Source organism: Lissotriton helveticus, chromosome 5_1, assembly GCF_964261635.1.
Source record: "Lissotriton helveticus chromosome 5_1, aLisHel1.1, whole genome shotgun sequence".
Classification (NCBI taxonomy): domain Eukaryota; kingdom Metazoa; phylum Chordata; class Amphibia; order Caudata; family Salamandridae; genus Lissotriton; species Lissotriton helveticus.
The window spans coordinates 1431350230-1431365457 of NC_136065.1; positions in this window are offsets into that span (position 1 = coordinate 1431350230).

Here is a 15228-nt window from a genome sequence, read left to right on the forward strand (position 1 = left end):
TCTCTTCTTCATTTCCACGTGCAATCTTCATCATGGTGCACATTTAAATCAAAATGCCTTACATTACACATAGGCTTTTCGTTTGGCAATTGCAATATACTAAAGTTTACAGTTTCAAATATAAATATAATATAAATGCCATTGCATTTCTCTTTTGCATGGTACGGAACACTTTTCTATTCCTTCACTTGCACATTTTTGTTATTACAACACAATTCTAATGATCTAAGTTAATACAACACAGGAATATATGCGGGTGAGGACTATCCATGATTATGATGAACCCCTACAATTTTAGAGTACCATCGCACTCCATCAAAACCCTGTACCTCTATACCCCTACTAATTACGTAGATGATCCCCACTTCTTCTCCTGTGTCCTGCAAATATCTCCCAGCAGTGGTTCACCTCCTTTTACTTCAGTGATATCAGGTTCCCAGAATTTGTTCACCTACATTCACTGCTGAGATACATTTCATATTATTGTTGAAACAAAAACGTGCATTTATACCATACTATTGCCCACCCCAAATTATTTCACCCACCAATAACTGAAACCCTTCTGTTGGTTTCAAGATGAGATGGAGCTTACAATTGTGCCCCAAGATTGTGACTCTACTCCGTATTTAAGTGGGGTTAGAAAACGGGGGAAGGTTTTCTCAAAGGGGCATGGCCTTTGTAATTGATGGCACAGCTTAAACATGCAATATAAAAATCTCTGCTTAGTGTAGTGTGCTACCCGACTTCTATTTAGCTATCTCTTCCCGTATAACATGCAGATATGAATCACGGACATAACCTCCACAGACCGAATATCGAGTAGAAAAAATATCGATGATTAATTATCGACTACACTAATATCGAATACCTATACTTAATCAAGAAAATTCATAAATATCGATTCCACAATATCGATAGTAAAACATATCGACTACAACAATATCGACCATCAATAATATCGCATGTCAAAAATATAGACTCTCAAACCTTAACAAGAAACACAGCCAAAATATCGACAACCACAATATATAATACAAAAATATCGGAAATTAAATAATATCGACTATACAGGCTAAAATAATTTACTACTAAATAAAACATGCTTTACACATCATAAATAAACATAACATAATTGAAATACTTAATACAGCATTAAAAAATCAAAGCAACACTTTCTAAATAAACATTTACATTAAACACATATTTTTAATCACATAAACAACATTGCAAATAATAAAGCATTGCTACATACATCAGACCCCCCAGGATATAGCGGCATGGATTGGCAAATTTAGCGGCACAAAAATGAAAATTTAGCGGCACAAAAATGGAAATTTAGCGGCATTTAGCGACATTTTATTTTGGGGTTTTTGCAACACCAAACACAGATATCTTACTGTTTGACCTTGCCCACGTAACGCTTGTTCCTGTGCCTGAGTGTCTAGCACTTATTGCAGTACTATACCTCAAATTATACTCTGTTTTCTCTTATAACTGCACACTTGTCACTTTCATCTCCTCTTGTGCACTTTTGACTACCTCATGCATTTTTGGTTGCTCACAATTTTTACTCAAGTATTTTGTTTGCTCACGGTTGTCACTATTACCTTTACTACCTCATGTATTTTTGGTTGCTCACAATTTTTACTCAAGTATTTTGTTTGCTCACGATTGTCACTATTACCTTTACTACCTCATGTATTTTTGGTTGCTCACAATTTTTACTCAAGTATTTTGTTTGCTCACGATTGTCACTATTACCTTTACTACCTCATGTATTTTTGGTTGCTCACAATTTTTACTCAAGTATTTTGTTTGCTCACGATTGTCACTATTACCTTTACTACCTCATGTATTTTTGGTTGCTCACAGTTTTTACTACCTCATGTATTTTGTTTGCTCACAAATGTCACTATTACCATATGTAAGTAACGTATGTTTTTGCAATCTGTCCTTTTGTAATGTTTCTCATTATGTTTCATCTCTGTTCCTAATGTGAAGCGCTCTGACGCCTTCAGGTAAAGTCCGCGCTATATAAAAATGCATAAATAAATAAATAATAAAAACTTTACCCAAGGCCGGGCGAGGCCTGCAATAAAAGATTTTCCCTCTCTCCTCTTCCACATCTCCCCTGCCCCCCTCCCACCCGGGCAGCACTTCTTAACGCAGCTGCTTTTAAACTTGCCTACGGACGGTACCTGTCAGTGTTCTGTTCGCCGCCGGCCGGCTTTCCTCCTGCTGCGAGTCTCTGAGGAATGAGGAAGAGTCTTCCTGTGTGTCGCTGCCGCTTCGTGCTCTCTCCCCCTCTTGCTGGTGTGGTGCTGGTCTTCTCCCTCTCTCGGCCGCCGTGGTCTTCTCCCTCTCTCGGCCGCCGTGGTCTTCTCCCTCTCTCGGCCGCCGTGGTCTTCTCCCTCTCTCGGCCGCCGTGGTCTTCTCCCTCTCTCGGCCGCCGTGGTCTTCTCCCTCGCGCGTCCTCGACCTCCTGGCTCCTTCTCTTCTCGCCGCGCAAGCCGCAAATCAAATGGAAAATGGGTGCGGAAACGGGAAACGGCAAATTTCGCGGGCTTTATGCCAAATATCGCGGCATTTGCAGAGATCGCGCGATTTCGCGATTTTTTTGCAAATCGCGAAATCGCGATAAGCTGGAGGGTCGGATTAGAAAGATTCTTTCACTTTAAAACACAAAAAAAGACCTTCCCCCTTTAAACAAAAAGTAATTGGCATCAGACATGCAAGAAAACCAACTGACAAAACAATTAAAACAATTCACATTAACAAATAAGAAAACGCTCTCAATTTAAAACACCAATAAACTTCCAGAATCAATTTAACTAACACTATAAAAAGAAGAATCAAACCACCTAAAATTACACAGCTAACCACCAACAAAAAGGAGGGGAAAACTATGCCGGATTGCTGAGAGAAAACAAATTCACTTCATCAGAAAAATATCTATACCTATCTGAAGTTAGCTCTAACAACTTAATATATTTAAAAACGTAAATCTAAAACTGCTAACCTGTAATAGAAAACAAATACCTAAAACTACTCTTTTAATTTTACTCTATGTCCTACAGAGAGAAATAAAACAAAGAAGACCTGCACAACATCTGCACTTTAAAGAACAAAATTAAGAAAGTAAGTATATAATTTAAAACATAACTGAAAACGCTATTAAATGCAACAAAGGAGTAAGAACTAGCTAGCTGGGCACAACAAAACAATCAAAAATATTTTTAAATTATGCTAACACATTTTATTCATCTCCACAGATACTAAAGAAATACACAGAAAAGAAAACCTAAAAGAAGATAAACCCCTCAATTCAACAAAAAAAGAAACTGGTAAATAATCAAAGTGCAAAACAGTAAATGTTTTATTCTACATGCATAATTTAAATAGTTTCTTACTTTTGTAATCTTTAATGTCTTCTAGCTTGAAAAACAAAGCATGACTGAAGGAGCTAAATGTGTGTCTTCTCAGAAAGGGAAAATGCTTCTTTGTTACATGGGATATGCTTATACTCAAGAGAAACAGAAAGATATGAAAGTTTTTTAGAAATGCACTAAATACTATTCTTCTAATTGTTATGGTAGAGCTATAACTCAGGAAACCACTGTGACTTATACGAAAGAACATAACCACCCACCCAATGTAACAGAAATTGAGATTAGAGAAATGCTTGATTCCCTTAAGGAAGCTAGTACTAGTACAGATCGAACAACAACTGCTATTCTAAAACAGCATTTAAGAGTTCTGCCCCAACATGCCTCTAGCCAACTACCATCTATAGATTCACTAAAAAGAACAATAGCCAGACAAAAAAGAGCTACATCAGCTACTCCTCCTACAGCTCAACTTTTGACCAAGTACAAATTCCCCCTGAACTCTGTGTAACTCACAGTAATGACCCATTTATCCTATATGACAACAAATCTAAAGATAAAAGAGTTATAATTTTTGCTTCTGTAGACAACATGACTAAACTACACCAATGCAGAAATTGGATGATGGACGGTACTTTTACAGTATGTCCTAAACCTTTTTACCAACTATATACCATCCATGGTCATTATCAAAATGCTAATATTCCATTCCTATATGCCCTTCTACCAAACAAACAGCAATCTACCTACCAAGAACTCCTAACCCAAGTCAAACAGCTAACTAATGACTATTTTCCGGTAAAAATTATCATTGATTTTGAAAAAGCAATGATAAACAGTATCCTGAAAACATACCCTCACACAGCAATACAAGGTTGCTATTATCATTTTAATTAATGTATATGGCGCTATCTCCAAAAATCTACATTAAGGGGCTCAAAGTCCGCCCGCCAGCCTAACGGAAAACGGGACCGCCCGCCATAAGGGCGGGGGTCCCGTAGGGGAAATTAGGATGTGCGTGGGCACGTCCTGCATGTTTTGCATTGTGGTGGGCGGTGCACTCTGCGATGCCGCCACGGAAAGGCATGCGGTCTTCACTCTGGGGGCCCCCTGGGGGCCCCCAGAGTGAAGTACAGGTGGGGGTGCACATGGGGGGTACCTGTGTTACCCCCCTTCATTGTCATTTACAAAGCGGCAGGCACCGCGCGGTGCCTGCCGCTTTGTAAATGACAATGTGAAAGTGCATTTTCAGCATTGTGGCGGGTGGTGCTCTCTGCACCGCCCACCACAATGCTGAAAATACAGGATGTGGCTGCCACTGTGGCGGGCACATCCTAATAGCACCCCCGGGACCCCCGCCCTTATGGCGGGCGGTCCCGATTTACGATGGGATGATGGGCGGGCAAAGTCCGCCCGTCATCCTAATGAGGCCCCAAATAAGGAAGCCAAAACAAACAATGCAGTTGATGGATGGCATAATGCCTTCCAAGCAGCCACAGGCAGAGGAACACCTACACTTCACAAATTACTACAAGCACTACAAAAAGAGCAGAGTTACCAGAGCTCAGAATGGAGCAATCAATAACCCTGTTTGGACCTAAATTAATTAAGCAAACCAAAAAAATGTATAACACACTCCAAAGCCAAGTTACCCTCTACCCAACTACCAGAGGACTACAATATCTCTCAAAGATAGCTAAAACGATTCTCTAAAATATATCATAACTTAACATCCAACAATTAACATTTCTAAATATAACTTCCTTCTTTTTCTATATGTAACAATTTTTTATTAAATTATCAAATACATTTTAAATACATATATTAAATGTATTATGATAATTTATTTTCAAACTGCTACATATAAATTAACAATATAACAAATAAATACAAATTTCCCACCCACAAATATTTTTAGAAATACTTACAGTTTCTGTAGCTGCTTGTAATCCATGTGACAAATCCATACCAAAGTGTTAAAAATATCCATAAAATCCAAGGAAACCCCCCAAAAAATGAATAAATACAAGCAAATCCATGTCGAGTCCTCTCCAAAGTAATCCACTTGATGTACCCTTCAAAACCCGAAAATGGGTATTTAAAACAAAAAACATTCCAGGAAAACCCGAAAAACAAAGTAAGTGTGTAAAAACATGAGTATTTAATACTCGTCACACTGCTTTTAAAAAAAACGGTGCCTCCTTCAAAAACGTAAAGTTCTTCGACAACCTGAAATATAGAAAAAAACATACCCACCCACAAAAATACACCCATACACATATCTAAATACATTTTAGTACTCTAAACATATCTATGTAATAACTGTAAAACATATTTCAACACCTCACACACCTTAACCTCAAACGCGGGAAATACGAATTATCTTAAACTCTAACACCTAAAACACAGCGTACGATCGATAATCTAATTTAACTAAACCTAAATACACCACACATACACTCAAAATAACTTTGTTAACTATTAAAATAATTTAAAATCAAACTTACCCTCTCAGACGCGATGCAGCATCCACCCGCGAGCTATTCCGGAACTAAATAACACAAAATAGCACTACGCGGTTATAAAATAGTATCTGCATATTAGAAACCTCTATTTGTTTTCTATTTCTTAACACTTAAAAATTTATTTGAAAAGAAGTGTTACATGTTAATAATTATAAAAAATGTTTTATTAATGATAAGTGTCTAAAAAAAATTATTTACACTGTTATATGACTAAATAATGAAGAAAAAATATTATTTATATGTACAGTTTATAATTCATTTAAATGTTGAAATTACTTCTACAAATAAGTTTGTGTTAAACAATATTTTCTGCAACATGTACATGTCGGTTAGATTTGATTGATACTTTCCTGAGGCTCAGCCGGGAAAGCTAGGAGTGTATTATTAATTTTTAAAACTGTCTGTTTTTAAAACACTGACTTTTCCTTTGCCTTGCACTTACTCTGCGCGGTGTCGGTTCTCACCCGCAGTGTCACCGCGAACCCTTGCAGCCGAATAGGTGCTGTCCAGGGACTCACGCGGGCCTTGACGCCATATTGGGAGGATTCTGGTGTGGCGGTATAGTTGTTCTGAGACTCCCGCCCTCCAAGCTACTTAAAGTGCGCTGTGACTCCGCGCGCTTGCTAGATTTGATTGATACTTTCCTGAGGCTCAGCCGCGAAAGCTAGGAGTGTATTATTAATTTTTAAAACTGTCTGTTTTTAAAACACTGACTTTTCCTTTGCCTTGCACTTACTCTGCGCAGTGTCTGTTGTCACCCGCAGTGCCACCGTGAACCCTTGCAGCCGAATAGGTGCTGTCCAGAGACTCACGCGGGCCTTGACGCCATATTGGGAGGATTCTGGGGTGGCGGTATAGTTGTCTGAGACTCCCACCCTCCTACTTTCCCCCCCTATATATGGCCACCATCAAACATCCGCGCAGCGGGCGGGCGCAGAGGGCGCGCCGGCGGCGTGCCAAAGGCAAGCCCGTCTGCGCCCATCATCGCCAGGACATCGCCTCTTGCCAGTACCCCTGGTCGAGGTCCGCTGCAGCCCCTTCATTATGATAGAGAGATACTTATAACTTTGAAATCGGGGAGCGAGATCTGTGGGGAACTGCCGTCTCAATTAGGGGAGACAGGCCTGCGCTGTGATGCCTGTAATTTCACCGCCCCTACGCCCTGCCGGGTGGGACGAGTGGTGGGTCTTGATAAACAAGCACAGCTTAAGGTCCTCCATTTGAATGTAAGGTCACTTGTTAAGCACCATATGGAGATTCAGACGCTTGTTGTGGAGGAATCCCCAGATATTCTGTTTATCTGTGAAACATGGTTGCGAGACGACATGACAGGGATATTAAGTCTCACTCTCCCTGCAGGCTATTTAATTATTACCCTAAACAGGGATTCTAGGGATGGGGGTATAGCGGTTATTTATAAAGCACATTACCCCTGCTCTTTTTCTAAGGAAAACATATGGGGCCGTGAATGTGCTCGCTTTCGGCTACAAATAAGCGCACACTTCACATTCTCGGGACTATACATCTATCGTCCCCCGGGGCCTGCTGCTAAGTTTACCGAGGCATTTTTAGAGGTTGTTAGCTCACTGGTGGTGGGATCAGCCAACTTTACGATTTTGGGGGATCTGAACCTTCATTTTGATCAGGCCCATGACACGACCATCCGCGACCTGTTGGCCGATCTAGCGGCCTTACAGTTAGATCCTTTAGTTCAAGCTGCCACCCATACGGCCGGGCATATATTGGATCCGGTCTTTTCCAATATTTCGGTAGTAAGCACAGCTACGCCCAATCCTATGGGATGGACAGACCACTATTTGATAGAAGCCAGTCTGGAAATTACCGAACCATTTAGGGCGGATAGGGTGAACCCGACCCTTAAGAGGCCCTGGCATAAACTTAAATTGAAGGACCTCCACTCCTTTCTAGGGGTTTTTCCCCTGGAAGACATGAGGGATCCTGAGGTGGCATATACCACCTTTTGTGAGTGGATTGTTGAGGGACTGGATGCCTTGATTCCGGCTAAATGGACTAAGTGGTGCAGGGCTAACTCAAATCCATGGTACAATGAGGCTCTGAGGGCCCAGAGAAAGGAATGCAAAAAAGCTGAAGGGGTATGGAGAAGAGAGTACAAAGATGGGGATAAAGTAATCTATCTGGCCAAAATAAAGCTTTATCATAAAGCCATCTGCTCTGCACGTGCTATGTTCTACTCTGAAGAAATTAAAGCTAGTTCTAATCCCACTAAATGTATCTTCAAAATTGTTCAGGAGCTCAAGAGAAACAGAGCTACTGCATCTAGTGTAACATCTGCACAACAGTGTGAGGAACTCGCGATCTTCTTTGTAGAAAAAGTGCAAAAAATGTATAAGTCCTTTCCGCAGCGTCCCCCAGGCTTACCTGTCCCTGTTAGCACTAAGGCTGGTGGTTCCATCCTGGCAGCTATACCAGAGATCTCTAGTGAAGAGCTGGCTAGACTATGCAGGCAAGTGAAATCTGGTTCCCCGTCGGATCCTATGAGGCCCGCACAATTCAAAGAGTGAATCTCTGACAGAATATCGAGGCTGAAAATATCGACAGACAAAATATCGACGTTGTAATATCGAAGGCAATTATATCGACACCCTATCTACAACATGGTAAGTACAAAAATATCGAAAAAAAATATCGATGTTAAAAATATCGTAATTAAAAATATCGTTTTTTTAAAACAAAGGTAAAATTAAGTAAATAGTACTTATATATATTTTAAACTTATGTTAAAATGTGTTATATTGTTTAAAATGAATAAATAATACATATTTACTATTAAGCAGTTAATTAAAATTAATAATTAAATATATAATATATACTTAAATAATTATAATATATACATTATTTCTTAAATAATTATAAAATATTAACAAATACTACAATTTAAAAATACATCAACACTCATAAAATAATAACATAAATAATAATAAATAATTATATTTAATAAATAACAACAATTAAATATACTTTCAATATTTTTAAAATTATTTAAATACAACATTATGTAACATCTTAAATACATAAATAAATATAAATAATATTGAATAGCGTAAGTGTAAAAATTACTATTCCAACTCCAGTGAGTGCAACAGTAGGGAAAGCGTTGGATCGCGGGTATGTAAAAATGACTATTCCCACTCCAATGAGTACAACATTAGTGAAAGCGTTGCATAGCGTAAGAGTAAAAATTACTATTCCCACTCCAGAGAGTGCAACAGTAGGGAAAGCATTGGATAGCGAGTGGGTAAAAATTACTATTCAAACTCCAGTGAGTGGAACAGTAGAGAAAGCATTGGATAGCGGGTATGTAAAAATGACTAATCCCACTCCAATGAGTGCAACATTAGGGAAAGCGTTGGATAGCGTAAGAGTAAAAATTACTATTCCCACTCCAGAGAGTGCAACAGTAGGGAAAACGTTGGATATCGGGTGGGTAAAAATTACTATTCCAACTCCAGTGAGTGGAACAGTAGGGAAAGCGTTGGATAGCGGGTATGTACAAATGACTATTCCCACTCCAAAGAGTGCAACATTAGGGAAAACGTTGGATAGCGTAAGAGTAAAAATTACTATGCCAACTCCAAAGGGTGCAACAGTATGGAAAGCGTTGGATAGCGTAGATTGGCTAATTACTATTCCAACTCCAGAGGGTGCAACAGTAGGGAAAACGTGGGATAGCTTAGGGGGAAAAATTACTATTCCCACTCCAGAGAGTGCAACAGTAGGGAAAGTGTTGGATAGCATAGGGAGAAAAATTACTATCCCCACTCCAATGAGTGCAGCATTAGGGAAAGTGTTGGATAGCGTAAGGGTAAAAATTGCTATTCCAACTCCAGTGAGTGGAACAGTAGGGAAAGCATTGGATAGCGTATGGGTAAAAAAATAATATTCCAACTCCAAAGGGTGCAACAGTATTGAAAGCGTTGGATAGCGTAGGTGGGAAAATTACTATTCCAACTCCAGAGGGTGCAACAGTAGGGAAAACATTGGATAGCGTAGGGGGAAAAATTACTATTCCCACTCCAGAGAGTGCAACATTAGGGAAAGCGTTGGATAGCGTAAAAGTAAAAATTACTATTCCCACTCCAGAGAGTGCAACAGTAGAGAAAACGTTGGATAGCGGGTGGGTAAAAATTACTATTCCAACTCCAGTGAGTGGAACAGTAGGGAAAGCGTTGGATAGCGGGTATGTAAAAATGACTATTCCCACTCCAATGAGTGCAACATTAGGGAAAACATTGGATAGCGTAAGAGTAACAATTACTATTCCGACTCCAGAGAGTGCAACAGTAGAGAAAACGTTGGATAACGGGTGGGTAAAAATTACTATTCCCACTCCAGTTAGTGGAACAGTAGGGAAAGCGTTGGATAGCATATGGGTAAAAATTACTATTCCAACTCCAGTGAGTGGAACAGTAGGGAAAGCGTTGGATAGCATATGGGTAAAAATTACTATTCCAACTCCAGAGGGTGCAACAGTAGGGAAAGCGTTGGATAGCGCAGGGAGAAAAATGACTATTCCAACTCCAAAGGGTTCAACAGTAGGGAATGCCAATTAATAAATATTTACAAAATATATTACACATAAAAAATTGTAATTATTTACAATTAAATTACTTCCCACACTATTCCCCTATAAACCCACAACCCGCTCTGGTACTAAAACATAACATTTAATAAAAATTAACATTACTTGCCAATTAAATATTTAATTTATCAAATAAAATAATTAATTGCCAATTAATAATTACTATTAAATTACTTCCCACTCTATTCCCCTATAAACCCACAACCCTCTCTTGTACTAAAACATAACATTTAATAATAATTAACATTAATTACCAATTAAATAATTAATTTATCAATTAAAATAATTAATTGCCAATTAATAATTAAATAAAAAAATGTATTAATTACAATTAAATTACTTTCCACCCTATTCCCCTATAAACCCACAACCCGCTCTGGTACGGAAACATAACATTTAATAAAAATTAACATTAATTACCAATTAAATAATTAATTTATCAAATAAAATAATGAATTGCCAATTAATAATTACAATTAAATTACTTCCCACCCTATTCCCCTATAAACCCACAACCCGCTCCGGTACTAAAACATATAATTTACTTAAAAATATGTATGTATGTATGTATTGTGACTTATATAGCGCACGTATCACCCGAAGGTATCAAGGCGCTTGCTTAGGGAACCCGTCCTGGTATTCCCCTGTGAGATACCCCGGCAGGGTATCCACAAGGTGAAAGCCAGGCATCCCGCCGCGAGGGGCCGTAGTGGAGATTAAGCAAGCTATTGCCCAGAGTCGCAGAGTGTGACCCCGTGAGTCGAGTAGGCACCAGAGCGAGAATTGTCGAGTCTGTGGAATTTTGAGCCCGAGACCCGCCGAGGCGGGGAATCGAACCCTGGTCCACGGCCGATCTCAGCTTCCGGGTCTGCCGCCTCTAACCACTGAGCCACGCTCAAATAAATGTATTAATATAAAATAATCAAATAAATGTATTAATATATAAAAATAATACACATATAATATAAATTAATTTAAATACTTTAAAAAAACATATAACACATAATAAAAATCTAAAAAATAATACAAATATCGATATTAATAACATCGAAATTAGTTACATCGATATATATGCTATCGATATTACTAACTTCGATATTACTTACATCGATATAAATGAATTCGATATTACTTACCTCAGGGTCGATATTCTGTCCTACGATATTCTTGACATCGTTATTCTGTATCTTCGAAATTTTAAACACGATATTTTGGTAGGTCGAAATTTTCAACTCGATATTTTGACTGTGTACCTCATAGAGTATCTGGCGCTTTTTCAGCAGCCATTAGGTCTTATACTCAATCTGTCTTTTTCCATGGCCAGAGTCCCGATGGCCTGGAAACTGGCGTGGGTGTCCCCTATCATCAAGAAACCCACGCTGGATCCATCAAAGCCGGAACATTTCAGACCAATCTCCCTCCTTCCGTGGGTAGTGAAGATCGCAGAGGCCCATGTAAATAATGTTTTATCTCAATACATGAACCTTAATGACATTCTGGATCCATCCCAAAACGGCTTCAGACCGGGCCACAGCACTGAGTCCGCCCTACTAGCCACGACTGAACATCTACGGACGATCCTTGACGCCGGTCAGAGTGCAGCGCTGATCTTATTAGACCTTAGCGCTGCCTTTGATACGGTGTGGCATGACATCCTTTTGTATCGTCTGGAGGCAGTAGGGATTACGGGAGCCGCCTTAGAGTGGTTCAGATCTTTTCTACAGGATAGATCTTTCCGGGTATCGGCGCCGCCGTTCCTGTCTCAATCCCATTCAATCGGTCAGGGGGTTCCTCAAGGCTCTGCATTAAGCCCGTTTCTTTTCAACCTATATGTTCAGCCTCTTGTGGCTGTGGCAAAGGCATGGGATCTAACGTTTGTATCATATGCTGATGATACCCAGCTGGTTATCACCTTAGCTGAAGGGCCATCCACATCGGCCACGAGGTTCAGAGACGGGTTGGCAGCAGTAGCCTAATGGATGGCAGACAACTGTCTACAGCTCAATGCAAGCAAAACTGAGGTCCTACTGGTTGGGAAGAACATCTCCCTTTGGAATGAGCACTGGTGGCCGGCCTCGCTGGGTATTATGCCTACGTCTAAGACTCTTGTTAAGAACTTAGGAGTCTGGATGGATTCATCACTTAGCTTTCAGACCCACACGAAGAGAGTGGCAGCCACATGTGTTGGCCTGCTAAGAGGTCTCAATCCCCTCCTGAAGTTCTTTGATTCAGCAGTCCGGCAGCTTATCGTCCAATCTACAATACTATCACGTTTGGGCTATGCCAGCGTGCTGCTTTTGGGGGCAAATAAAGCCGAGATACAGCGACTCCAACGAGTCCAAAATTCGGCTGCCAGAACCCTGGTAGGTCTCCCTCACCGGTGTTCTGTTAAAGCCATGATCAGAAGGCTGCACTGGCTTCCGATGAATTCCCGGATCCAGTTTAAAGCTCTCTGCCTGGCGTTTAAGATCTTAAAATCCGGGTGCCCGGAACTATTGCGTCCACTTTTGACCTCGTATGTTCCCCAGCGTAGCCTGCACTCACTGGGACAACATCTGGTGATCGTACCACGGACCAAACTTTGCCGGATTGGTGGGCGCTCCTTTCGGATCATGGCAGCCAAGCTGTGGAACTCTTTGCCGGTCCATATTGGCGGAATGGAGGATACGGTGGCTTTCCGGAAAGCCATTAAAACCTTCCTCTTTCCGTTATCATGGAGTTTGCGACTATGGTTGGCTGGCTCCTAGTCGAATCTGTATATTTTAGATCTAGTAGCGCCGGGACGCCTCTTTGCAGGGGCAGCTGCGCGCTTATAAATCATTTAACATAACATAACATAACATTTAATTATGATTTTGATTATTTACCTATGTAAACATTTCTATTATTAATATTTTTAATATTAATTTTATTAATTTCTAGGTTAACCTCTTACCATTTTGTAAACAATTTTTTTTTATATTTCATGTATGTCTCAAAAAATAATCTATCAATTTTCTGTACTTTAAATGACAAAAAGTGGTATGTTCAACAAATATTAAAATGTATTTTCATCATGTATCCATAAAATATTTCTATTTTGTGTTTGATATACAGTAAATATGTTTTGAAATATGTAAACTTTTTAATTATGTTTGTGATGTAAAAATAAATTGTACACATATGTGAATAAACATAACAATTATTTGATTTAAATTTTTAATTTTTTTATCCAACAAATATATACTTTTTATATGTATTTTTGTATAAATACTATTTACTTACCAAGTTATACTTCTAATAAATTATATGTCCTCTACTTTCCTTTTTTTACAACTTTAATAAACTATATTTATCTCATTAACCATGTGTGTATGTACTTTATTAAATATTTTTTTTAAATATAATTTATAAATTATTTTAAATGTTCACAATCACATTTTTAAATGTATTAAATATTGTGATATTATTTTAAATGTATTCGTTGTCTAACAATATTTAAACTTACTATTGTACTTATTATTTTTTATAATTACTATTCCCACTCCAGCAAGTTTAAACTTAGGGAAGGTGCTAGAAATTAAACCCCTTTAATTTACTATTCCCACTCCACCAAGTATAAACTCAGGGAAGGTGCTGGACTTTAAACCCATATAATTTACTATTCCCACTCCACCAAATATAAACTCTGAGAAGGTGCTGGACATTAAATCCTTATAATTTACTATTCCCACTCCACCAAGTGTAAACTCAGGGAAGGTGCTGGACATTAAACCCATTTTATTTACTATTCCCACTCCACCAAGTATAAACTCAGGGAAGGTGCTGGACATTAAACCCATTTACTTTACTATTCCCACTCCACCAAGTATAAACTCAGGGAAGGTGCTGGACTTTAAACCCATATAATTTACTATTCCCACTCCACCAAATATAAACTCTGAGAAGGTGCTGGACATTAAACCCATTTAATTTACTATTCCCACTCCACAAAGTATAAACTCAGGGAATGTCCTGGACATTAAACCCATTTAATTTACTATTCCCACTGCACCAAGTATAAACTCAGGGAAGGTACTGGACTTTAAACCCATATAATTTACTATTCCCACTCCACCAAGTATAAACTCAGGGAAGGTGCTGGACATTAAACCCATTTAATTTACTATTCCCACTCCACCAAGTATAAACTCAGGGAAGGTGTTGGACTTTAAACCCATATAATTTACTGTTCCCACTCCACCAAGTATAAACTCAGGGAAGGTGCTGGACATTAAACCCATATAATTTACTATTCCCACTCCACCAAGTGTAAACTCAGGGACGGTGCTGGACATTAAACCCATTTAATTTACTATTCCCACTCCACCAAGTATAAACTCAGAGAAGGGGCTGGACTTTAAACCCATATAATTTACTATTCCCACTCCACCAAGTGTAAACTCAGGGAAGGTGCTGGACATTAAACCCATTTAATTTACTATTCCCACTCCACCAAGTATAAACTCAGAGAAGGGGCTGGACTTTCAACCCATATAATTAACTATTCCCACTCCACCAAGTATAAACTCAGGGAAGGTGCTGGACAATAAACCCATATAATTTACTATTACCACTCCACCAAGTGTAAACTCAGGGAAGGTGCTGGACATTAAACCCATTTAATTTACTATTCCCACTCCACCAAGTATAAACTCAGGGAAGGTGCTGGATTGTA